General features: G+C 37.8%; 1 pseudogene; it reads right to left on the reverse strand.

Annotated features, from left to right (window-relative positions):
• Positions 1-5,736: 5,736 nt before the first annotated feature.
• Positions 5,737-22,025, reverse strand: LOC110204519 (cytochrome P450 2C42-like; annotated as a pseudogene).
• Positions 22,026-26,277: the final 4,252 nt, after the last annotated feature.

Below are 26,277 nucleotides of genomic sequence, written 5' to 3' on the forward strand. Positions count from 1 at the left end.
AGGAATGACCCTGAAGGGAAAAAAGTAAGGAAAGGGTGTATCAGGTGTGGGGTACCTGCAGCCTTGAGGCTGCTTGTGGCCCTCTAAATCCTCAAGTGCAGCCCTTTGACTGAATGCAAATCTCACAGAAAAGGATCCTTTTAAGGGGATTAGTTCTGAGAGGTGGATTCAGTAAAGAGCTGCTTGAGGATTTAGAGGCCACAAAGCCTCAAGGCCGCAGATTCCACACCTGGAGAATTGATACTAAGGAAACTACAGTAATATTGTGAAAAAGAAAATAGAAAGAAGAAAGAAAGAAAGAAAGAAAGAAGAAGAAAGAAGAAAGAAGAAAGAAGAAAGAGAGAAAGAGAGAAAGAAAGGAAGAAAGAAAGAGAGAAAGAGAGAAGAAAGAAGAAAGAGAGAAAGAAAGAAAGAGAGAAAGAAGAAAGAAAGAAAGAAGAAGAAGAAAGAAAGAAAGAAGAAGAAGAAAGAAAGAGAAGAAGAAGAAAGAAGAAGAAAGAAAGAAAGAAGGAAAGAAAGAAGGAAAGAAGAAGAAAGAAAAAAGAAGAGAAAGAAAGAAAAGAAAGAAGAAAGAAAGAAAGGAAGAAGAAAGAAGAAGGAAGAAAGGCGTTAAATGGGAAAAAATGCAGAAACTTTTTCTGATAAAGATCTGCTACTTGGGATCTATAGGAAACTGATTTAAATATACAAGAACAAGAACCATTTTACAACAAATGGAATAAAAGAGGCAGTCCTTGGGGGTAAATGCAAGTTGTCAACAATTATAAGAAAAAAAGGGCTCAAAATCATAAAAATTAGAGAATACAAATGAAACATTTCTGAGGTTCTACCTCATGCCCAGTAGATTGACCAAGATGACTAAAATATAAAATGAAAATTGTTAAAGAGGTTATATAGGACAGACATGAAGGTACCATTGCTTAAGCTGTGAGTTGGTCCAGCCATTCTAAAAAGAAATTTGGGATTATACTAAAAAAAGTCATTAAGTAGCACATCCTTATTGACCCATCAATATCAGTTCTAGACATGTATTCCCAAAGAGATCAAAGACAGAAGGAAGTCTCATATGTACAAAAATAATTATAGCAACGCTTTTCATTGTAACAAAGAAATGGAAACTAGGGAAAGGGGGTGGGAAAGAGAGAAATATTCAACAATTAAGGAAGAAATGAGTGAATTGCTATATGAATTAATGAAATATTCTGTTGTCGTAATAGATGACAAAAGGAACAGATTCAGAGAAACCTAGGAAGATTTTTATGAACTGGTATAGAATGAAGTACATCTTTGTATGTACTTTGTATATGGAAATATTCATATAAAATAGGATAGCAGAAGTTCAGATTAAAATAGACAGGAAGAAATTTTGGAACTCTTGCTAAGGACCCTGGCATTCATAGTTCCAGAGGACTAAAGACCTGTAGAGAGTTGGTCTAGACTAGACTCTCTAGAGTTGGACTGCAGTCTCTGCCACAGGAGAGGAATTTTTAATTACTAGCTTGGAGAGTTTCCTCACCCTGTGCCATAGAAATTCTACCTTTAGTTTCTATCCCTCCCAGGGATATTAAGCAGAAAGGATTCCTATGCAAAGAAATATGATGACAGGGGTGGAGGGGAAGATTTTTAAGTGGGTCTAGACTCCACCAGGCCATTTAAGTATCTTTAGGCATACAGGACAGCAGTGACCAACCTAATCATTGGTGAATATTTCCCTTGATAAGATTCCAGAGGATTTAGTAAATTACCTTTTTACCTTTCTCTCTCTCTCTTTCTATTTAAAAGTGTTGTAAAAGTTTACTGTTTTTTTTAACAGGTTATTTACTATTTTCAAGATACATTAAAGATAGCTATCTGTAGATAAGGATATATATGATTGCTATAATTGCCTGTGTTTAGCTGAATCCCACAAGTGCAAATAGGGAAGTATTTGGGGACAAGCATCAGTGGTTAGTTTAAATATGGAATAATTATATTAGGTTTCCCTGTCATCAGAGAAGGATAGATCCAGTGTTCAGCAATCTAGTAGTAAAATTGGATGTGATCTAGGGGCTCCAAGCAGTGATGATTTATATTAATAATCAAAATCCTTGAACTCACTAAAATAGCAGAGAAAGGACCCACTTGGACCTGCAGGCCATTGAGCTTAGATTAAAACTATGTGCATATTTCTTATCGTAGCTAAGTCCCTCTAAACATGCTCTGGGCAAAAATCTTCAGCCTCCAACTCAGAGAAAATTAGGGTAGATCAGAGAGTGACTTTTCCTTCTGTCTTTGATCTCTTTGGGAGTACATGTCTAGAACTGATATTGTTGGGTCATAGTATGTGCTACTTCTTCAGGGAAAGACTGAGTTGATCCAGTGGGAGAACAAGGCATGGTCCAGGAAGATCTAGCTCCACTCCTCTGTTTCTCTTGGAGGGGAGGAATAAAAAAGGAATAAATACCCAGACTTATGATGTTTCTGCAAAACAACAACTGCTCTGTGTGTGTGTGTGTGTGTGTGTGTGTGTGTGTGTGTGTGTATGTGTGTACTGATATTTTTCAGGTTCATAATGAGAGAAGACACAAGACCTTCAGGAAAATAGGCACTTGACAGACCATTGGTGGAGCTGTGAATTGGTCTTACCATTCTGGAAATTAATATATTTTTAAATTTTTTATTTATTTCATTTTAAATTTGTGGAATAAAACAAGCGTTTCCATAACAGTATAATAAAAAAAAAAGGTGATTGCACATGAAACTGCAATCTATTATGTACAACTTCTTATTCCTTTTAAATGTGTAATATAGTAATGTAAATTTCTTTTCTCTCCAGCTCCCCAACCTAGAGATCACTACCATTACACATGAATATGTATATATGTGTAAATTTATTCTATATATACTTCTGTTATTAGTTCTTTCTCTGCATGCTAATAGCATTTATTGCATTATGATTTAGAAAGGACACTTTTAGTATTTCTGCTTTTACTATAAAATTTTTATGTCCTAATATGTGGTCAATCATTGTAAAGATACCATGAAGTGCTGAGAAAAAAGGTTTATCTCTTTCTCTTTTCATTCAAGTCCTTTAAATATCTATCATATCTGGTTTACCTACATTTTTTTCACTTCCTTGACTTTTTCTCATTTATTTTGGTTAGATTATCAGTTCTGAGAGGGAAAAGTTAAAATCTCCCACTATTATAATACTACTACCTATTTCCATGTGTAATTCGTTTAACTTTTCTATTAAAAACTTGGATGTTACAGCATTTGATGCATATAGGTTCGGTACTGATATTGCTTTATTATTCATAGTACCTTTTATCAAAATGTAGCTACCCTGTTTATGTCTTTTAATTGAATCTATTTTAGCATAACTTTTTTCTGAGATCATGATTGCATCTGCTGAAAATACTAAATTCTACTATAACTCTATTTCACACTGTGTGTATCTCTCATACTTAAATGTGTTTCATGTAAACAACATATTTGATTTTGCCTTTTAATCTATTCTGCTGTCTGTTTACATTTTATGGGTGAATTCATCCCATTCGCATGCAAAGTTATAATTACTATTTGGGAATGTCCCTGTTACTTTATCTTCTTCTCTTACCCTTCTATTCTTCATTCTACTCACTCCCCTGAGTCTCCCTCTTATCCTCTCCCCCCCATACACTGTTTTCCCCCCAAGACTTTCAAATCTTAATCTCCACACCCTTCTAAAATTTCTTCCCCAACTCTGCTTCTACAAATCCAGAAGACTTTTCCATCCCATAAGATGTAAATAGTTTGCTCTTCAACCAAGATCTGAAGAGAGTAAGTAAGATTCCAACATTACCAGTCCTCCACCTCCATCTGCTTCTTCTTGTATCAGTTCTTTTTTCATGTCCATTATTGAGATAACTGTTCCTTTTTATCTTTCCTGCCCAATTCTGTTTTGGGAATCATCCCATCACAGACAACTCAGATCCAACATTTATTTCAAACTACCCTAGTAATGATGACACTTTTAAGAATACTAATAGCATTTTCATATATAAGATATAAACAATTTGACCTTAATAAATCCCTTATACTTGTTCTTTAATATTTTTCTTATCTTTCTTCTGTATCAAATTTTACATTGAGTTCTAGTCTTTTTGTCACAAATACCTGAAAGTCTTTCAGTTAGTCAATATATATTTTTGGATATATTATCCAAATGCATAGTATAGCATATAGAGACACAGTATACTTATACTCTTTGCTGGACAAGTAATTCTTGCTCACAACCCCAGCACTTTTGCTCTTTCAAGTATAATATTTCAAAACCTATGGTCTTTTCATGGAAAAGCTGCTACATCTTGTGATATCTGATTGTATCTCTACAATGTCTAAATTGTTTTTTTTTTCTTATTGCTTGTAATATGATCTCCTTAATCTGGGAATTTTGAAATTTGACTATGAAATTCTTGTAAGTTTTCCATCCAGGCTCTCTTTTAGGTGGTGAACAGTAGATCATTTTCTATTTCTACTTTTTAATTAGAGTAGGAGGTGAAATATGTAGTAGTAAAGATAGTAATAGTGGTAGTAGTACTAGTAGTAGAAGTACTAGTAGTAGTAGCTATTGTTGTTGTAATAATAATAATTTCTGGTAAATTTATACAATACTTACAATGTGCCAGACACTGTACTAAATGCTTAACAGTTATCAGCTCCTTTGATCCTGTCACTATAGCCTTGGGAGATAGGTGCTATGATTATCCCCATTTTATACATAAAGGAACTGAAGTAAACAGAGGTGAAATGACTTTCCCAGGATCACATAGCCAATAAATGTCTAAGGCTGGATTTTAACTCAGGTCTTTGTAATTCCAGGTCCAAGACCCTGTCCAAGGTACCACCTCACTGCCATCACATTGTGATCAGTTAAGCTGTCATCGTAGTAAGACACACGTATGTGTTGAAGTATGTGACATGAGACTTTTAAGGGGCAGAAAATGGCTCCTAAGCAATTGGTGGTGGATAATTACACACAAGTATAGGATAGAGGCCCTACTAAAGAATCTTAAGATTTGGTGAGGAACACAAGACAGGATCAATAAACATGTCGGAAAGAACACACAACGTAAGATGCATATGTGTAATTCAGGCTTAGATTGAATTATACAGACTATAAGAACTAAAGAGATCACAGGGATATGGCACCTAAATTGTGATTAGAAGGGTGGGTGAGATTTCTGTCAGTGGATGTTGAGGGCCGATCTTAAGAGTCTGATAAGGGTTTAAGATCCAAGGCAGAGTTTGACCTCTGCTCAGGCTTTCATCCCAAAGGGCTCAGGGGATTAAGTGGTACGGCTCCCCAAATTCCTTCCTGATAAAGAGGTCTCTGAGACATCCCTTCTCTCTCTTTGAACCTTAGGTTTACATATTTACTCCTCTATGCAGGTGGCGCCTAGGTGCCTGGGAAAACCTTGGAATCTACAGCCCAATCTAGGAACCCTGATAAGGAGGAAATTCATTATTGTTACATCCTCAGCAGATATTCTGGGGAGTATCTCACGGGGAGGACTCTTTGAAGTTAGGCTAGATTTTCCCTATATATTCTGTGCCCTCAGATGAATAAACAGAGTCAGTAATTCTACTCCACCTGGCCCATGGTCATAAGTTATTTCACGCCTCTCCGTTCAGTGTACAATCTGGTTGTGGGCAACAAGAGGAGTTGAAGTGAAGAAAAAAGAAGAAATATTCCTGCAACAGGGAATTTCTAAGGAAGGTTGAGGAAAATTAAATTGTGATTTTGGCAAAAGTCAAAGGGAGTATTAGATTATGCTAGAAGAGTATATTGGACTGAAATCATAGAGGGCTTTCATTGGCAGGCAATGGAATGAATACATCTTGTTCATAGAATGTGAGGAGACTCTAGAGCAGTTGGAACTAGGGCTAGTCCTTCACATGTTTTAGAAAGCGAGAAAGCAGAGCTCATACAAGGGGGGTACTTTGATTAATCCACTGGCAACTGAGGTGTTGTTGATATCTTTTGAGTCAATGGGAGATTTCAAGGTAAAATTTTGTAAGATGGTAGTAAAAAACAGAAATAATTCCATCCAAGCCAGACTCTCACCAGCACATATCCATTTTCCTGAAAGAGACAAATATAAGGATTTGATATTTGTAAACTTCTAAGCCATCTAGGCCACTTCTTTGGACTGTCAGGTAGCCCACTAACACTCAGTGGCATTAGGTGAAGAACTGTGTGCATTCCTTTCCTCTCTGGTCCTTGACTCCTTTGAAGAGCCAAGACAGAGAGGAAAAAGCCCTCCTGTATGCTCTCCCTCAATCAATCTCCCCTGAGCCAGAGCAAGTTCTGGGATTTATATTCAGAGGAAAGGAGTCATTGTCTTAGGGAGAAACAATCCCTCATTTACAGTCTCAAGGAATAACTTTGTGGCTACCCACAGTGACTGCAATGAGGAAAGGTGACAGAAGAATGATCAAAGCTCCTTTTGGGAACCATCTATCACCATTTTGGACAGAAAACACCTCTGGAGTCTACCCCACAGCTTCATGGCCATCCAGCCACTTGTCTTAACTACTCACTTCTAGCTCTAACCCAAGTATTGTAACCAATTGAGCAGGGCATTGGAGACCACAATGTCAAGGATAGTTAGCTGCCTGCCAACATTCTTGTCTGCCACTGCCAGAATGGACCATCACCACCATTACCTAATAACCAGTAGGTTCCCCCAAGACTTGAAGGTGAAAGGACAGACCATCAGTTATAATTCTGTACCAATAGATCCTCATTAAAATATACATAGCTTGGGAAGGGGGTTCCATGCTCATGTGTCCTAGTCAAGAGTCACATTTCTATAAAATCATAAACTCTAAGATTAGACCTTCAGTGACCTTAGCCATAATGGTACCTGAGTAGTAGGCCTTAAGATAACCCAATCCCATTCCTTGGCTTGATAAAATACAAGATTATACCATGCTAACACAAAAGCCTGGAAGATTTATCTGAGAAGTAGCTCCTGGTTGACAGTGCCTTGGAGGATGGTTATTAATGTGGGGGGGGGGTTGCTGTCACTCTGGATGCAGAACAGAGTGGCCACTATCTCAGTTCTGCCTCTTTTTTGGAACAGCTACTCTGAAACTCAACTGATTTGTTGATGAACCTAGGCCTAAGGAGAATTAGAAGAATGATTTACTGTGTCTCCACCCTACTCCCTGGTTATAGAAATTGGAAGGACCATAATGGTCAGCTAGACCAACCCAGTTTTTGGGCATGTAAGGTAACTGAAGCCCAGAGAAATGAAATAATTTGACCAAGGTCACAAAAGTAATAAGGTCCTCTGAGTTATCATTCCATCTTTAATGTACATATTTAGATGAATGTCTTACCTGTTGAAAAAGGCATGAAATAGTCGCTCTTCTTAAAGTTGCCACTTTCATCCAGGAAGTGACCTGGGTCAAACTGGTCTGGATTAGGGAACTCTTCATCATCATACAGAATAGAAGACAGCAATGGCATGATGGTGGTTCCCTGAAAAAAAGAGATACAAATAAATAATTAGAAAATAAGAACCAAAGAATGTTGGAGCTGAAAGAGAATTTAGAACTATCACCTAGTCAAAACCCCTGATTTTTAAGTATGGAAAGAGCCATCTTTTTAAATACCTCTTCTGATAGTAAGTTAGAAAGTCTACAATACTATTACGAGAGATGAAACTGAACTTTGACACTTGAGGAGTAGAATCAATAGTGATGAGTAAAATACAAAAGGAGGCAGATTTCAGATTAAAAAAAGTTAATAAAATAGCTTTCAATCATTAGATCTATCAAAAGAGGAAAGAGCTGCTTGGGTGGACAATAAGCACACCAATCATGGATAAGACCAAGCAGATTCCAGATGATCTGAAGAGACAGAAATTAATTGTGACCTATGTCAGGATGTTGAAGAATAACATAATGTCACACAGACAAATAAGGCAAGAGCTGATAAACAAGTTGGGAGCTCTTCTTGAAGATGAAGAAACAAGATGTTCTGAGGAAGAAGCACTTGTTTGTAGTCTAAAGAATGGTAAAGGAAGTTCACAGGTGTTATCTGGCAAGACATCCAGGAAGAAGAAAAGAAGAACAGTTGGTGACTCCCTGTAGAAGGATACTGAACCAATTGTTTGCTGACAATAACTAGAATGGATAGTTCTGGGGCAGCGAGGTAGCACAGTGGAAAGAGCACAAGCCCTGGAGTCAGGAGGACCTGAGTTCAAATACAGACTCAGACACATAACACTTACTAGCTGTGTGACCCTGGGCAAGTCACTTAACCTCATTGCTTCACACACACTCACACACACACACACACACACACACACACACACACATGCACAAAAATAGACAGTGTTGCCATATTCCAGGAGCATATGTCCAAGAGATAGTGGAGAACCTTACAAAACAAAGGATACAACTACTACCCACATCTGGTGATTCACATGAGCAAAAATTATGATACTACCATAAATCTGGGAAGCATTTCCAAAGGTTTTGACATTAAGGGAAAAAAACCCTAAAGACTTTAGGAGCACAGGTGGTGTATTCATTATGGTTGTAATTGGAAACAAAAGATTCAGAAAGTTAATGCAGATTTCAGAAGTGGACATCTTGTAAGAAGGTGTTTAAAAATGGGATTTGGATTTCTGGACCACATCTTAGTAAAAATATAGACATGATGAACTCCTGACCAGGAGTGGAATGATGCATCTAGCAAAGGCTGGAACGGTGATGATTTTGATTTATTACAAATATAGTCAAAAGGCTTTTTTAATGCTTAAAGTGCTGTTAAAAAAAGGTGGATTGGGGATTTTAAGACAAGGAAGCAAATTTGACCTCAAAGGCATAAATAGGGCTTGGTATGATGAGATGCTTAAGAATACTGAAGTCCTGGAAAGACTATAACTTATTTAAAAGAAAGCAGATAGGAAAAAGAGAGTGGGGTAGTATATATTAAGAAGAAACACTCGTGTGAGTTTATTTAGGGAGCAGAGGAAAGAAGAATGATGAGAAGCATCTAGGTAAAGAGAAATGGAGACAACATCAAACTGGCATTGTCATTACAATATGCTACAGAATATTTGGATAGAAAAAAGTTTACAAGGAATACAGAAAACAAATTATAAGCTCTGGAGGTTAGACATGATATAGCAGTGATAGAAGACTTCAATTATCCTTTCGGATCCTAGAGTTTCACTTCCATCAAAAACAGAGCAGTTTGTAATTCCATGATTTTCTTAATGATAATTTCATCCTGCAATTATAGTGGAACCAGTTCTCACCATCTGAGAGGAACTTGGATAACAAAGATGTGAATAGAGATCTGCAGATCCCCTGTGGCACAACATTCTTCCTCTGGAGGGATCATGCTGTGTTTCAGGATACGCAATCACACTTTACACACTTTCGGTGCACACTTATGGATGGTAATAAGGGGAATTTTTGGGAAAGTGACCGTCCATCTTAGAGTTTATACAGGATCAACTAAGTGGCCCAATGGGGAGAGTACAATACTTGGAGTCAGAAGGAACTGATCAGGCCTCAAACACTCACTAGCTATGTGACCCTGGCCAAATCACTTACCCTGTCCTAGACTCAGTTTCCTTATTTGTAAAATGAGAATGATAACAGCACCTACATTTCAGCATTGTTATCAGGATGAAAAGGGATAATATTTGTAAATTGTTTCACAAGCCTTAATGGTAGCTATTATTATTATCACAAGAAAGAGAAGAGTTAAGTTTCTCAACACACAAAGAAAAAGAATTCTGGTGATGGAAGAAAAAGGAACATTCTCTAAAGATACCAATGTGGATAAGGTAGCCAGGTAGTGCAGCGAGGAGCCTGTTAGACCTGAAGTCAGGAAAGCCTTCATACAAATCCTGATTCATACATTTATTTATTGCGTGACCCTAGGTGAATCAGGGGGTCTCTTTAAGACTTAGTTTCCTCACTTGTAAAATGGGGATAACAATAGCAACTATTCCCACAGAGTTGTTTTAAAGAATAAATGAGATCATCTATGTAAAGCAAATCTCAAAGTACTTTATAAACAATAGTTATTATTATTATAGGGAATTCACCAATTAACTTAGATTTTTTGAGGGTAAGGAAGAATAAAAGAAGCATGTCACAGTTCCATAGTGACAGAAGTGATAAGGACTAAAATGCACAGAGGCTGATGCTGCAAACAGAGCACTACAAGAAGAGATTTTTTGGGGGGTGGAGCCAAGATGGCAGAGTGAAAGCAGTGACTTGCTTAAGCTCTTCCCCAAACCCCTCCAAATACTCATAAGAAATGGCTCTAAACAAATTCTGAAGAAGCAGAACCCACGAAAAGACAGAGTGAACAAATTTCTAGCCCAAGACAACCTGGAAGATTGATCAGAAAGGTGTATCACGCCAGGCTGGGATGCAGCTCAGCTTGGGTGCTCAGGCTGCAGGGAACCTGGAGCAGGCCTCAGAGGAGTGAATCACAGGCAGCTGTAGAGGTTTCCAGACTCCTCAATCAACTAATGCCAAAGACAACTTAGAAGGTCAGCGGGAAAAGTCTGTTTCTCTTGATGCTGAGAAAGGAAGGCGGGTTCTCAGCTCCATTCCCCAAGAGCCTGGCCCTGGGGGGCCATGCAGCTGGTTCCCGAGCTTCTGGCTCACAGACTGAGGGGAATCCAGTGGCTGATCAGAGAAGGATCGCAGGGATCTCTTTGCCAGTGTTAAGGCAGGAATCTCTTGCTTTGCCTGTGTTTGGATCTGGGTCACAGTTCTAGGAGGCGGTGCTGGGGTGGGAGGAATGCTGACATGGTGGAGTTTGTACTGGCTGTGGAAAGGATTGCCTCTTCACTGTCACATGACAGAAAGGAATACTTGTGGTCACAGGCTAGGAAAGGAGTAAACACCTCAGCCATTATCATACCACCTTGGAAGAACTGAAAATTTGCAGGTCCCTAAAAGATCTATGAAAACAGCTGTACAAACACCTGAAGCTTGGGACAGTACATTCTCCACATTGAAGCAGACTCTTAGCTTAACAAAGAGTTTCAAACTCAAGTAATTGGCCAGGATCATGAGCAAGCAGTGAAAAAAGAGTCACACTATATTACCTTACTTTGGTGAAAAAGAAGACCAAAATATACAACCAGAAGAAGACAACAATGTCAAAGCTCCCACATCCAAAGCTTCCAGGAAAAATATGATGCAGTCTCAGGCCTTGGAAGAGCTCAAATGGGATTTTGAGAAGCAAGTAAGGGACGTAGAGGAAAAACTGGGAAGAGAAATGAGAGTGATTGAAGAAAATCATGAAAAACAAGTCAGCAGCGTGCTAAAGGAGACCCAAAAAAATACTGAAGAAATTAACACCTTAAAAAATAGCCTAACCTAAATGGCAAAAGAGGTACAAAAGCCAATGAGGAGAAAAACACCCTAAAAAGAAAAGTTGGCCAAATGGAAACAGAAATCCAAATGCTCAATGAAGAAAATATTTCCTTAAAAATTAGGATAGAGGAATTAGAAGCTAGTGACTTTATAAGAAATGAAGACACTGTCAAACAAATGCAAAAGAATGAAAAATTAGAAAACAATGTGAAATATCACATTGGAAAACCAATGGGCCTGGAAAATAGATCCAGGAGAGAGAATTTGAAAAGTATTAGACTATCTGAAGCTTTGATCAAAAAAAGAGCCTAGACATCATCTTTCAAGAAATTATCAAGGAAAACTGCCCTGATATATTACAACCTAGAGGGCAAAATAAAAATTGAAAGAATCTACCGATTCTCTTCCTGAAAGAGATCCTCAAAGGAAAACTCCTAGGAATATTATAGCCAAATGCCAGAGTTCCCAGGTCAAGGAGAAAATATTACAAGCTGCCAGAAGGAAACAATTCAAATACTGTGGAAACACAATCAGGATAACACAAGATTTAGCAGCTTCTACATTAAAGGACCCCAGGGCATGGAATGTAATATTCCGGAGGGCAAAGGACATAGAATTACAACCAAGAATCACCTACCCTGCAAAACTGAGTATAATCCTTCAGGGGAAAAAATGGTCTTTCGGTGAAATAGAGGACTTTCAAGCATTCTTGTTGAAAAGACCAGAGCTGAATAGAAAATTTGACTTTCAAATACAAGACTCAAGTGGAAGATAAAGAGGTAAACAGGAAAGAGAAATCATAAGAGACTTATGAAGATTGACCTGTTTGCATTCCTGCATGGAAAGATGATATTTATAACTCAGAGACCTTTGTCAGTATTAGGGTAGTTGAAGGAAAAATAAATTATATTATAGATAGATAGATAGATAGGTAGACAGACAGACAGAGAGATAATCAGAAGAAGGCACAGGGTGAGTTGAAGATTAAGGGTCATATCTGGAGAATAAAATTAAGGGATGAGGGAGATTATACTTGGAGAAGAAGAAAGGGTGAGGTAGAATGGGGGAATTATCTCACAAAAAAAACCAGAAGAGTCTCTTACAGTGGAGGGGAAATGGGGAAGAGAGGGAATGAGTGAATCTTATTCTCACAGGATTTGGCTTAAGGAGGGAATTACATACACATTCAATTGGGTATGGAAATTTGTCTTACCCTGCAAGAAAAAAGGGGAGAAGGGGACAAGAGAGTAAGGGGATGATAGAGAGGAGGGCAGATTGGAAAAGGGTAATGAGAAGAAAATACTTCTAAGGAGGAACAGGATAAGAAAGAAAGAATAGAATAAATGGGAGGGCAGAATAGGATTAAGGGAAATAGAGTTAGTTTTTCACAACACGTCTACTATGGAAGTGTTTTGCGTAACTGCACATGTACAACCTTTATTTAGTTGCTTGCCTTCTCAGTGAGGGTGGGTGGGGATGGAGGAAGAGAGAAAATTTGAAACTTAAAATTTTAAAAACATATGTTTAAAAAAATGTTTTCAGAAACTACCAGGAAGTAAGAAATATAGGAAATGGGGTACAGATGTCTATCCTGTTCTACAAGAAAATAGAAGGGGAAGGGTATAAGAGAGTGGGAAGAGAAAGAAAAGAGGACAGAGTAGGGGAAGGGATATTCAGAATGCATACCATCTTGGGGTGGGGGGAAGGTTGAGACGGGGTGAAAATTTGGAACTCAAAAACTTGTGGAAATGAATATTGAAAACTACAAATAAATAAATTTATATTTAAAAAAAGGAAGAGATTTTTTAAAACTATGTTGTGAAAAAGAGGAGGATTAAAGAAAGGACAAACCCACAACCCAGAGGCTTAAAGGACAAGGATAACAAGTGACAAGAAAAGATGCATAACTTCTCAATTTTTCTTTTGCTTCTTTTTTTTTCTGACCAAGGGAATGATCTTTGAACTGAAAAGAATGGAATAAATAAATAGATAGAGCTAACAAGGATAGAATACCCCAGGGAAGTAAGGAGAAAATTAGGGACATCTAGACACCTTACCAAGAGAAATAAAGTGAAAAAAGCACACTTCAATCTGCACTCAGAGTCTAGAAGATATTTCTAAAGAGATCATTAATCTAGCAAAGGAAGTAATGAGGCAATGATTTGAGAAAAGGAGGTAGTGATCACAAGGATCTGCAGTGGAATCATCATTATTTCATTTTTTGAGAATATTAATAAACTGGTAGATCAGGAGAATGACATACATAGACTTTTCTTAGATTTTAGCAAAGCATTTGATAAAGATTTTCGTGCTCTTCCTCTGAAAGTGATGGAAATATACAGGTTAGACTATCACACCACTAGGTGGATTGAAAACTGATGACTGACCATATACTAAGGGCAATTATTGAAGGTTCAAAGACAGCTTGGAAGTAGTACTGTGGTCTCCTCAGCTCACAAATGAGGATTGTATTCCTTCTGTGAATCATATCTTAGGAGGACGCTGAAGAGCTGGAGGTACTCAAGGGAGGGCAACCAGGATGGTAAGAATAACAAGTCCATGCCACGTGAGGATGGGTTGAAGGAAACAGGGATATTTAGACAAGAGAACAGGAGACATAACAGAACAGGAGACATAGTAGCTGATTCCAAGTGTTTCATGGAGTTTTACTAGAAAGAGAGAGGAACTTTGTTCTGTTTTTTCTGGGAGTCAAAACCAAGAGCAATAGATTAAAGTTACAAAATTGTCAACTTAGGCTTAATACAAGATAAAACAAATTCTCTGTCCAAGATTAGAATAGAATTTCTCAGCAACAAAGTGGTTCCACCTCGAAAATCTTTAAGCAAAGATTAGATGACCACGAGGTGAGCATACAGTAGATGGAATCCTTTTTCACATTGGGAATGGACACTATGACCACTGAAATACTTTCAAATTCTGAAATTCTGGGACTACTTCTCAGGGATGTGGGTGGGCCTGAGGTTCCTTCTAACTCCAAGATTCTAGATTTGAATGAGACAGTATAAAATCTTGTGTTATTGAGAAACTCTTCTGACCCTGGGGATAAGATATTGTCTAAATTGAACATCTTCTGACACCACATGGGGCAGGCTGGTGGGAATGAGGTCAATGTATCGCTGTGTCTCATGTATCACAGCATTGCTGTAAGGCATGTTGTTTCTGTCCTCATGCAGGGACTTCGATTTCAGCCAATCACAGAATCAATTTCTTCATGAAGTTTTCCTGTCACAATACAAATGAAAATTTATCTTAAAAGTAGAGATAAAAGCTGCCTTTGCTCATATTTTCTCTGATTTTTCACTGAGTTACATTGATAAATAATACACTTGACTGATATTTCAATAGATAGAGAGAGATGAAAATTCCATTTTAGACACTTTTTAAAAAAATATAAATTTATTTATTTTTAGTTTTCAATATTCACTTCAACAAGTTTATGAGTTTCAAATTTTGCCTCATCTCACCCTCCCCCCACCCCAAGATGGCATGTATTCTGAATACCCTTCCTCTAGTGCGTTCCTTTCTTCTATTCTTAACCCCTTCTCTTATCCACTTCCCCTTCTATTTTCCTGTAGGGCAGGATAGACTTCTATACCTCATGTCCTGTATTTCTTATTTCCCAGTAGCATGTGAAAACATTTTTTTAACATGCTTTTAATACTTTAGGTTTCAAACTTTCCTCTTCCTCCCTCCCCACCCACCCTCATTGAAAAGGTAAACAACTCAATATAGGTTATATATGAGCAGTTATGCAAAACACTTCCATAGCAGACATGTTGTGTAAAACTAACTCTATTTCCTTTAATCCTATCCTGTCCTCCCATTTATTCTATTCTTTCTTTTGACCCTGTCCTCCTCAGAAGTATTTCCTTCTGATTACCCCTTTCCCAATCTGCCCTCCTCTCTATCATCCCCTGCTCTCTTGTCCCTTCTCCCCTTTTTACTGCAGGGTAAGTCAGATTTCCACACCCAATTGAATGTTATTCCCTCCTTAAGCCTAAGCCTATGAGAATGATTCACTCATTCCCTCTCACCTTCCCCTGTTACCCTCCACTGTAAGAGACTTTTCTGTTTTTTTTTAGATAATTTACCCCATTCTACCTCTCCCTTTCTTCTTCTGAGTATCATCCTCTCTCATCCCTTAATTTTATTCTCCAGATATGACCCTTTAATCTTCAACTCACCCTGTGCCCTCTATCTATCTATCTATATATACATACACATATATTTTTTTCCTTCAACTACCCTAATACTGATAAAGGTCTCATGAGTTTAAATATCATCTTTCCATGCAGGAATGCAAACAGTTCAATCTTAATAACTCTCTTATGATTTCTCTTTCCTGTTTACCTCTTCATGTTCCAGTAGAGTTCGTATTTGAAAGTCAAATTTTCTATTCAGCTCTGGTCTTTTCAGCAGGAATGCTTCAAAGTCCTCTATTTCACTGAATGACCATTTTTCCCCTGAAGGATTATACTCTGTTTTGCTGGGTAGGTGATTCTTGGCTGTAATCCTATCACCTTTACCCTCCAGAATATTATATTCTATGCCCTGTGGTCCTTTAATGTAGAAGCTGCTAAGTCTTGTGTTATCCTGACTGTGTTTCCACAGTACTTGAATTGTTTCATTCTGGCAGCTTGTAATATTTTCTCCTCGACCTGGGAACTCTGAATTTGGCTATAATATATCTAAGAGTTTTCCTTTGGGGATCTCTTTCAGGAGAAGAATCGGTGGATTCTTTCAATTTCTATTTTGCCCTGTGGTTCTAATATATCATGGCAGTTTACCTCAATAATTTCTTGAAAGATGATGTCTAGGCTGTTTTTTTGATCATGGCTTCAGATAGTCCAATAAGTTTTAAATTCTCTCTCCTGAATCTATTTACCATGTCAGTTGTTTTTCCAATAAGATATTTCACATTGTTTTCTAATTTTTCATTCTTTTGCATTTGTTTTACAGTGTCTTGATTTCTCATAAAGTCACTAGCTTCCAATTGCTCTATCCTAATTTTTAAGGAAGTATTTTCTTCATTGAGCAGTTGGACTTCCTTTTCCATTTGGCCAATTTTTCTTTTTAGGGTTTTTCTCCTCATTGGCTTTTTGTACCTCTTTTGCCATTTGGATTAGGCTATTTTTTAAGGTGTTATTTTCTTCAGTATTTTTTTGGGCCTCCTTTAGCAAATTGTTGACTTGTTTTTCATGATTTTCTTCAATCACTCTCATTTCTCTTCCCAGTTTTTCCTCTACGTCCCTCACTAGCTTCTCAAAATCCCATTTGAGCTCTTCCAAGGCCTGAGACTGTTCATATTTTTCCTGGAGGCTTTGGATGTGGGAGCTTTGACATTGTTGTCTTCTTCTGGTTGTATATTTTGATCTTCTTTTTCACCAAAGTAAGATAATACAGTCTGACTCTTTTTGCTCTGTGTGCTTATGATCCTGGCCAATTATTTGAGTTTAAACTCTTTGTTAAGGTAAGAGTCTGCCTGCAATGTGGAGAATCTACTGTCCCAAGCTTCAGGTGTTTGTACTGCTGTTTTCAGAGATACTTCTAGGGACCTGCAAATTTTCAGTTCTTCCAAGGCGGTATGATAAGGGTGCGGTGTTTACTGCTTTCCTAGCCTGTGACCAAAAGTATTCCTTTCTATCCTGTAACTGTGAGGAGGGCTCCTGTTCCCAGCCACAAGTTCCTCTATGCCAGCGTTCCTCTTCACCCCAGCACTGTCACCTAGAACGTGATCCAGATCCATACATGGGTAAAGCAAGAGATTTCTGCCTCAGCATTGGCAAAGAGATCCCTGCAATGCCTCTCTGATCAGCCACTAGATTCCCCCTCAGTCTGTCATCTAGAAGCTCAGGAAGCTGATGCCCTCCCCCATGGCCATGCTCTTGGGAATGGAGCTGAAACCCTGCTTTCCTCTCTGAGCACCACAGAAACAGACTTTTCCCACTGACGTTCTAAGTTGTCCCTGGCAACTGAGGATTGAGCAGTCTGGAAACCACCACAGCTGCCCACAATTCAGTCCTCTGAGACCTGCTCCTGGTTTTCTGTGGCCTGCGCCCCAGGCCACACTGCACTGCACTCCCATCCTGGGGTGATACACCTTTCTGATCAATCATGTAGGTTGTCTTGGGCTGGAAATTTGTTTCACTCCATCTTTTTGTGTGTTCTGGTGCCTCAGAATTTGTTTAGAGACATTTTTTATGAGTATTTGGAGGGTTTGGGGGAGAGCTTAAGCAAGTCACTGCTTTCACTCTGCCATCTTGGCTCCACCCCTCCAGTTTAGTCTCTTAAACTAGCTGAGCATCACTTAAGGCACCTATGTCCCATGCCCATAAGAAAAGGTCAGGTGTCCTTAAATAAATGAAGCCAAGTACACTTGATGTAGGAAATGAGGAGGGTTCTCATCTGGACCTGTTCTACAACTTAATATGACCAACCATATGCCCAAGGTATTTCCCTCTGCAGCTGTAGAGTGACAGGAATCCAGAGGCACCAGCTCCTTCTGTGGTCAAGTAGCATCAAGAAGCTATCAGGAACCAGTGCCTTCAATCATTCAGTTCTTCCCACTTCTAGCACTGGGCTCCAGTCTCTATTCACTTCACTATCTGTGTGGCTACCTCTAATAATAACTCACAATTATATACCACTTCACTAAGCAAGGTGGAAGTAGTGGTGGAGAAGGAGGAATAAGTAAACTTGAACATGTAATGACTTAAATACATTAAAATGGCAATAAAAAAGTTTCCAAGGAAAGTCTCAAAAGGACCAGGAACCCCTCTCATGTGGATTAAATTGTATGTGTTATTATCCTTTATCCCACCTTCTATCTCAGGGTATTTGAGGAGAAGCAGGAGTCCATATCTCAGGGTGGTGCTGGTTGTCTCTGTTCCTGCAGCAATAGTCACTTATAGTGTGGACCAAGTTTTCAATGGTAAATTCAGATTGTGGTTGTTGCTTTTCCTAAGAATGATTTGGTATGATTAATGGAAAAGTAAGAGAGGCAGCAGGGCAAATGGAAAGCATAAGGATTTGGAAGCAGAGGACCTTGGTTTAAATCTAAGTTCTGATATTTTTTTTTAATGTTGGGGGGAGGCAAACTGGGTTCAATGACTTGGCCATGGTCACACAACTAGTTAAGTGTCTGCGGCCAGATTTGAACTCAGATGCTCTTAACTTCAGGGCCAGTGCTCTATCCACTGTGCCACCTAGTTGCCCCCAACACACCACCAGCTCTATCATTGACCTTAGACAAGTCATTTAACCATTTTATGTTTCAGTTTCCTCATCTGTAAATGAGGGAGCTGGATTCAATTACCTCCAAGATCCATTTCAGTTCTAAATCTATGACCCTGTAAATAAATTAAATTGAGCAACACAATCCAAAGCAGAACAAGTAGCTAGCAATTATGAAAGCATTTTGGCCCTTGCATCTCACATATGAGAGAGAGACAGAGAGAAGAAAGATACGTGGAGGATGGGGGATATATACAGACAGACAGACAGACAGAAAGAGACTAGACCTGCAATATCATGGCACAGGTTACTTCCAGGTAAAAAAAAAATCTGTCTGCCAATGCAAGTCTGCACTTTCTCTGAAAAACTTAAAGTTTCTAGAGAGTTGCCAGCCCTAGGGCACTATAGTGTCAAGTGATTTGCCCAGGATCACATAGACTTTTTGTGTCAGAGGGTCTTAAACTCAGTTTTGCCTGGCTCTGAGGGCAGCTCTTTATGTGCTACAACAGGAGGGTCAAACTCAGCTCTCAGGCCTCAAGCCACCAACAAAACGTGTGTGGCTGAAACCACATTAAAATGTAATTGGGAAATGTTTAGTAAAATAAATACAGATATAATACTACATAGAGAATGTTAATTTCTGCATTTTCTAGTTAATATGAGGCCTACCAGGATCCATTTCTATTCATGTTTGACACATACTGTATGATACTAACTTGCAAGATATCTGTGCTTACATATTATATATCATTCATATCTGTGGGTATACACAAGCAGCTAGGTGGTGCACTGGGTTGAGTTTAAATCTGGCTAACTGCCTGTGTGATCCTGGACAAATCACTTAACCTTGGTTACCTCAGTTTCCTCATCTATAAAATGAGCTAGAAATGGAAAACCACTCCAGTATCTTTGCCAAGAACACCCAAATGGAGTCATGAAGTGCTGGACTGAACTGAAATGACTAAGCAACAAATGCACAATGACTGCATGTAAGCTCTTGTTTTTCTTGTGGATTAAATTCTGTTATTCTACGTTTACTGAGATGAACAGGATTTATTAGTTTAGCAAATAAGGAGGAAAAAAATTATCAACTTCCATATATATAACAATTAATGCAAAAAGGATCCATGTATTTTCCCATTTTATCCTCATCAAAATACTGTGATACAGTTAGTGCATTATTATTGTCATTTTACTAATGAGGAAATTGAGGTGGTAAATGCTTTGCCCTTGACAATGAGATGTTGATATGAGGAAAACTCACAACTGAGACCAGAAATTGAATATATAACAAATAACCAATGGACTAAAGATAAGAAAAGTAAAAACACAGGAAAAAGCAGGCAGGTGCTAGGGCATAATTCAAGTTGAAGTCAACTAAGGTCTATGCTCACTGTGAGTGTGGTGGTGGGGAAAGGATATGGAATTCTGAAGATTCTCACACATGAAACACAAGAGACTACTGTACATATTAGTTCTAAAAATCTCTTGCTCTGGTCTACATATTTGCCCTCTCCCACATTCCTCATCTACCAGTGGAGTAGGAATCTGTGGGAGAATATACCCTTATGTGCATAGGTTGATGAAGGAAGGATTTTCCTGGTCAGTTATGTTGACACATTGCTAAATTAAATGTTTCTGAATTAATGTGTTTTTTGGTTCATGTGGTAAGAAAACCATAAGTCATGACCTCAGAGCACATTTATTGCTTAAGTAGGTCATTGATCCATTTCAGCATTCCATCAGCATATCTTTTACCTTCTCCATGTTTCTCTGGTACTTTCTGGGTTTCATTTACTCCATATGAATTACATTAGCATATTGTTTTATTCTAGTTTTGCTTCTAATTCGGTGGATTTTTTTTTCTTTATGCAACTTTTCAATGATTTTTCTTTCTTTTTGTTTTGCTCTTTGTTGTTTATGGAATGGTGGAAAGTGAGAGCCTCTTACTCCACTATCTTGACTGTAAAACCCACCAACCTCCCCCTAGTACTTACCACAGCAGCCCCTCCATTCCAATTAGGCTGCTCAGATTAAAGTTCCCTATTCCACTGTCTTTGTAGAGTCTTGAAATGTCCTGCCCAGTCCTCACTGTTAAGCTCTGGGACCTCCTTCAAACCCAGACTAAAACCTAACTCTTCCAGAAGGAAGTCTTATGTTAACCCAGTCCAAATATTATCTTTCTTGCTAATTTCAAATTCCTTCATCACTTAAATCCTCAATTTTAATCTATTTTGGCTTTCCTTACACATTCCTGATAATTATTCTTGTCCTTACATGGGCTTTCTCCTGTCTGTTGGGTTAGAAATTCATCAGGGCTAGGACCCTGTCTTCTCATTCTTCTCATATAGTGTTCTGGCCATATTATGATTAAAATATGATTATTTACTGCTCTATGTTTGTGAATGTGAATGTCAGCCTCTAAGACACAAGCCATTTCACCTACAAAAGTGAGATTCAGACCTGCTGCTGACACTCTACCTGCTCCATTTTCATCAGGAAACAATCAATAAAGTCCCGAGGATTGCTGGGATCCAGTGTTCTTTGGTGTTCCTTCACTTCTTCCAAAATAAATTCAAGTATTGATTGCATATTTTTAACTGCTTTGTGATGAGATCCAGGGAGATAATGCACTAGAGATGGAAAAGAATTGTAGACCTAAAAATACTTTATTAGAAAAAGAAAATAATTTTCTACTTAGCACTTGGATCATGTTGAGAATACGGCTGAGTAAGGGTGGGACAAGTGCCCTTTGGAAAATAGTGACTTTTCTCATCATTCCTAGAAATGCCCTAAAAATTAGCATCTGTTCCTTGGTTGCCTGAAACTCTTTGGCTTTCACTCTCAATTCTTACTTCCAACGGAAAAGTTCTCATCCTTTCTCATTTTAAGGTCTTCTAAGAGCTCAGCCTCCACCTTCCATTGGGACAGCTAACTCATCTTCTAACCTGATCCAAATTGGGTGCACAAGGGAAAAGTCAGCTTGTCTCTAGTAACATGAATTTAACATTCAGTCCTGTGACCAGTGGGTGAACTACTCCAGGGAGGGGCCTTATAATGTCTGTCAAATCAGACCACATAGGGTGACCTTTTCTGTCTTTAGTCCTTGTCAATAAAGAAGAAAATGGGAACCCATTTCCAACATGGCACTATTGTACCTCCCAATGGAATGAATGATGAATTCTAGCCTAGCTGCTTGTAGTAGTTTCTTTGAAGTAATTTAAAAAAATATTCTGAGCTCAAAGAGAGACACTGGTCTCACCTTCATCCATGGGGAACTTATGATCTTGACATTTTCATTCAAAAGCTTCATTAAATATAGAAATTTCTGGTCTTTATATTCAAAACATTTCTGGAAAATGATAGAGCAGATTACATTGCAAGGAGCAACTCAAGGATGAATGTGGGGTCACATGGTAATCCTAAAGGAGAAAGAGAGAAAGAAAGACTTTAATACTGCCATTGTGATAGAAAGGAAGATTTGCCTGCCTTTAGGTAGGACCTGACTGTCCCTTCTAGTTTACATTCTAGCTTGGACAGCAAGGTTGAAAATAAACCACCCTTTATGAAGCATCTGATTTCATCCACATGAGAATCCTAAGTGCAAATAGGATAATTTCCATTTTATAGGTGAGGTTGCTGAGGCTCAAGAAAATCAGTGATTTATGTGCCACAGCTAGGAAGGATGAAGATGTGGAATGCAACCCAAATTCTCTCCTGTCCCCAAGTAACTGTTCTTCTTACCATGCACCATCCCTTCCCATTTCTAAATCCATATTCATCACCTCACTATAACCAACTTTTACTTTCAGACTTATTCATGTCTATTTTTAAATTATATTTCATTTCATTTCAATCACTTTCCCAGAATGAGGGTTGCAGGCACTGGTCTGGAAGCCTTGCTATTCCAAATGCTCTTAGGTTCAGGGTTCTGGGTTGTCAAAGGATTGATAATGTCAAGGTGGTGATTCTAGGTTTCCTTGACTGGCCTCTTGTCTCTCCCTTAGGGTGCCTCACTGTTTTAGCAAGGCTGGCCCATCTGCCTTATGAATAGCAATTGGCTGGCAGCTGGTGGCAATGGACAGTCCCTTTTCCACAGGAGTTGCTTCCTCAGATGAGAGCTATCAGGGCTGACCAGGACCAGTGGTCTAGCTTGCTGCCACCCCTGTGGCCCTCATGCACATGTACCTATTGGTGGCAGTTATCAGTTGTTGCTAGTGGTAAAGAACAGATGGGCCCCTTCTCCACAAGGTAGCTCCTGTGACGCTCGTTTTGCTGTTTCCCAGCTCTTGGGTTTTCCTGAGCTGCCTCCATCAGGTCAGAGGGGAGATTGTGGTTGAGGTGGTGGCTATGCTAAAGACGCCCAAGGCCAGAGTCTTGGAGATATTCACACTCAGGGGACTGAAGGTGGATGGTGATCCAGCAAAAGAATATTGAGAAGCAAAAATCAGGCCCAAAGAAGAACAGTGGAGAACAGCATGATAGAGGTAAGGGAGAAGAGAGTATCAATCAGCCAATCTGCCAGCAGTCACTTAGCTCTTACTAGGCTCTGTGCTAAGCACCAGGGGTAAGCAGATAATAGTAAAACTTCCCTGCTCTCAGAGGGCTTACATTATAATGAGGGAGGCAATATCTACACAAAAGAGTGGCAAAAGTCCCAGATTACACAGTAGTGGGGAATTGCTGTTCTCAGTGTATTCCTATATTATTGCTGGTGAAATTTTCAGGAGTAGGAGAGCAATAAGCTAATTTAGAGCAACGACTGACAGATCTTTCTACTGCCCATTCCTACCACCCACACACACACACACACACACACACACACACACACACACACACACACACAGAGTACACAGATTTTTGCCTTTTATGGTTTAAAAAGTAGTTATTCCATAGAATTTATGGCATCAGCATCCTCTAGTGTCTAGTGGCCCCCTAAGTTTGAGATTTCATCGAAGGATGACAACCCTTCTGTGGATAGTTTAGACGTGGGGGGAGGGGTGAAAGGGGGAAGCATGAAGGGAAAGAAGTTTCGAAGAAATGCTGCTTAGTCAGCTCATTGAATTTCTGGCAATGTTCTCAGCCCTGCTTGCACTCCTTCGCTTAGTCAGAAAAATTCTGGACTACCCAGAATGATCCTAAAGCAATGCCTTCAGCCCCTGGAGACCCTTTTCAACACCTAGATAGGCTTGGTGAACTGTATGACTACTCTGTTCCACTGATCTAACTTTCTATTTCTTAGTCACTACCAGATAATTTTGATAATTACTATTTTAGAATAGATTTTAAGATTTAGTACTGCTAAACAACCCTTTTTTTAATTAGTTCTTTGATATTCTTGACTTTTTGCTCTTCCAAATGGATTCTGCTATTTTTTCTAATTCAGTAATTTTTTTTTTTGGTAAATTAATTGGGATGGCATTGAATACACAAATTACTTTAGGTAAATTTGTCATTTTATTATATTTGTCCTGCCCACTCACAAACAGTATTTCTCCAATTATTTAAAACTCATTTTACTTTTGTTTATATAGTTTCTGGGTTTCTTTTGGCAGGTGTACTCCCAGGTATTTTGTACTGTCTAGAATTATTTTATTTTTTTTTGTAGGCAATTGGGGTTAAGTGACTTGCCCAGGGTCACACAGCTAGTAAATATTAAGTGTTTGGTCTGAGGCTGTATTTGAACTCACGTACTCCTGACTTCAGGGCTGGTGCTCTGTACACTGCACCACCTACCTGCCCCAGAAGTATTTTAAATGAGGTATCTCTTACTATCTCTTCAACAGGGTTTTGTATGTGACATATAGGAATGTTAATGATTTATGTGGATTTACTTTATATCCTGCTACTTTGATAAAATTGTTGGGGTTTGTTTTGTTTTGCTTTTGCTAAAATAGTTAATTGTTTAACTAATTTTTTATTTGAGTCTTTGGGATTTTTCAAGTTTATCATCATATCATATAAAAAGAGATAGTTTTGTTACCTTGTTCCCTATTCTGATTCCTTCTATTTCTTTTTCTTAAATTCCACTTGGTCATTATATATATTCATTAGGGAAATAGTTCATACTTTGTTTTTCTTTTTCCTCTTCCTGGTTGAAGTATCAGTATCATTTGTTTCAAAAAGAAGAGTTTGGTAGGATGCCTTCTTTGCCTATAATTTCAAATAATTTACTCAGTATTGGAATTAGTTGATCTTTAAATATTAATAAAATTCACTTGTAAATCCATTTCGTATTGGTACTTTTTTTCTTAGGAAGCTCTTTTGTGGGCTGTTCAATTTTTTTTTTTTGTAAAATGGGTCCATTTAGATATTCTATTTCCTCTTCTGATTCTATAGGCAATTTATGTTTTTGTAAATATTCTTCCATTTCACTTAACTTGTTAAATTTATCGGCATAAAATTGGATGAAATAATTCCTCATAATTGCTTTAGTTTCATCTTCATTTATTGGTATATATACCTTTTTCATTTTTAATAATAGTGATTTCATTTTTTTTAAACAAATTAACCAATGTTTATCTATTTTTTGATTTTTTCATAAAACCAACTTCTAGTTTCATTTATTAATTCAATTTTTACATTCAATTTTATTAATCTCACCTTTAATTTTTAAGATTTCCAATTTAGTGTTTAACTGTGTATTTTTTCTTTGTTCATTTTTCTAGGTTTTTTAAAAAATTGCATTGGTCTGTTATTTCTCTACTTTATTGATGTAAGCATTTAGAGATATAAATTTTCCTCTTATTATTCTTTTTATTATGTCCCATAGATTTTGATATATTGTCTCATTGTTGTTATTATCTTTAATGAAATTATTGATTATTTCTATGACTTGTGCTTTAAACCATTCATTCTTTAACATTAGGTTTTGAATCTCCAATTGATTGTTAATCTATGTTTTCATGGTCTTTCATTAAATATGATTATATCACATTATGATCTGAAAAGATACTTTTAATGTTTCTTCTTTTACTATAAGATTTTTATGTCCTAATATATAGAAAATCGTTGTAAGGATACCGTGAAGTGCTGAGAAAAAGATTTATTTCTTTCTCTTTCCATTCTAGTCTCTCCAGAGATCTGTCTATTTTTTGGTTAGATTTCTAGTTCTGAGAGGGAAAAGCTGTCTCCCACTATTATAATACTACTACCTATCTCCATCTGTAATTCATTTAACTTTTCTTTTAAAAATTTAAATATTATAGAATTTGATGCATATACGTGCAGTATTGTTTTTGCTTTATTGTCTATAGTACCTCTTATCAAAATCATTTATCTTGTTTGTCTCTTTTAATTAAATCTGTTTTAGCCATTACTGTCAGATTTCATAAATGCTGACTCTGCATTTTTTGTATCAGCTGAAGTATGTAAATTCTACTCCATCTCTCCATCTTAACTCTGTGTGTATCTCTCATTCTTAAAAGTGTTTCATATAAAAAACTTATTATTGGATTCAGATATTTAATCCTTTCTGTTATCTGTTTCTATTTTATAGGTGAATTCATCCCATTCACACTCACAGTTATATTACTATTTGTGTATATCCCTGTTACCTTATCTTCTCCCTTAACCTCCTATTCTTTATTCTACTCACTCCTAAGAGTCCCTCTCTTGTCCTTCTCCCAACCATCC

Source organism: Phascolarctos cinereus, unplaced genomic scaffold (assembly GCF_003287225.1).
Source record: "Phascolarctos cinereus isolate Bilbo 61053 unplaced genomic scaffold, phaCin_HiC Scaffold_536;HRSCAF=1161, whole genome shotgun sequence".
In the NCBI taxonomy this organism is placed as follows: Eukaryota; Metazoa; Chordata; class Mammalia; order Diprotodontia; family Phascolarctidae; genus Phascolarctos; species Phascolarctos cinereus.